Source organism: Wasmannia auropunctata, unplaced genomic scaffold (genome assembly GCF_000956235.1).
Source record: "Wasmannia auropunctata unplaced genomic scaffold, wasmannia.A_1.0 LD336101.1, whole genome shotgun sequence".
In the NCBI taxonomy this organism is placed as follows: Eukaryota; Metazoa; Arthropoda; class Insecta; order Hymenoptera; family Formicidae; genus Wasmannia; species Wasmannia auropunctata.
The window spans coordinates 5,854,746-5,856,430 of record NW_012026789.1 but is presented as its reverse complement, the minus strand read 5'-3'; the positions used below and the strand labels follow the sequence as shown (position 1 = coordinate 5,856,430).

Below are 1,685 nucleotides of genomic sequence, written 5' to 3'. Positions count from 1 at the left end.
AGACGTGTGCTCTTCCGATCATATTAACCCCAATATTACTAAAATCTCAATACACATAATAACTGTCAAAATATGTAATGGCAGCCGCTCAACAAAGTAAGCATAGTGAGATAACCAATCAGCATCACGAAAAGCGACAATAAAAATTACAAGCATATTGCTGTCATTTTGCTTAGAGAAAAAATATTAAAAATATATTAAATTATAATGTATAATTTTTTGATTTTATTAATTTATTTTATATAGTAGACATTTTCAATTAACAACAGTCTCAAACTTTTGACTGGCAATATATAAATGAAATTCGGACGTAAGCATCGCGTAAAGTGTGGGGTAGACATGCAATGTCCCGAAAAACTATAATCCTGAAAACTATAAGAACTGAGACAGTGTTCCGAAATGTCACAATACTGAAAACTAAGAACAGAAACAATTTCCTGAAATTTTATAAAATCGAAATGTCATAATACTAAAAACAAACTGAGACAATGTCCCGAAATGACATGATACCGAAATAAAAAAATTAAGACAATTTTATCCCGAAAAGTTATAATTATAAAAATTAACGTGTATCAAAATAATATCTTAAAATATAAATTTCTTAAAAATTTTTTTTTAATTGCACAAGTAAATTACCATATCGATCATGATACACGAAGAATTTTCTTGTAGATAGGGGAACAATTGATATGGATTATATACATATATTTTGTTAAATAATTCTAAATTGTGAATATTATTACATTTTTATATTAAAAGATATTATAAATATATATACACACACTATCTAGAAGAATTTACTAATATGCATGCTAATACATGAAATACATATTTTCATTTTATTGAAAAACCAGATACTAATTTTCCCCTTGCTACAAAAAAGTTCTTCGTATATCGTGATATGGTAATTTACTTGTGCAACTTCAAAAAAATATTTTAAGAAATTTATATTTTAGAATATTATTTTAACACATTAATTTTTGAAATTATAATTTTTTTGGATATTATTTCAGTTCTTCGATTTCGGTATTATGTCATTTCGGGACATGGTCTCAGCTTCTAGTTTTCGATACTATGACATTTTGAGCGATTGTCTCAGTTCTTATTATTCGATATTCTAACATTTTGGGACATTATTCTATTTTTTCAGATTTCGGAACTTTTTTTCGTGACATTACATGTCCACCTAAAGTGGCAGTCTACGAATTGATTTCCGACATTCTTCGGTCGAACATCTACAGCACACAATGGAGCGATAATGATTAACGGCTGTTTGGAGAAATGAAGGTAAAACGAGGCCGCGTAAACGACGAACGCAATGCCTCCGCAAACATTCGCGTTTACTCATTCGCAGAAATAGGATCGTGCAGTGTCATTTTATACAAACAGAGATTAATCGTGTAATTTGATGATAATTATATCGATGTTTACACGACTTTAGATTTGCAGCTACGTGACAAGATATTATATCGCTGTAACTTCGAAGTGTGTAAAGTAAAATATATTACAGCTTCGAGAGATATATTATACATTTGATAATATAAGATCAAAATTAAAGTTGCGGAAAAAGATTTACTAAAGACACATTTACTAAAAGAATAATGCTAATCTAAATTTTAATATACTAATTATTTTAAGTAAATATATGTATAGACATATATATTATATATACATATATATATATA

General features: G+C 27.8%; 1 protein-coding gene across 4 annotated transcripts in view; it reads right to left on the bottom strand.

Annotated features, from left to right (window-relative positions):
• Window positions 1–1,685, bottom strand: part of LOC105460546 (sodium-dependent nutrient amino acid transporter 1-like) — a 13,474-nt gene that overhangs the window by 10,375 nt on the left and 1,414 nt on the right. The window lies entirely within an intron of this gene.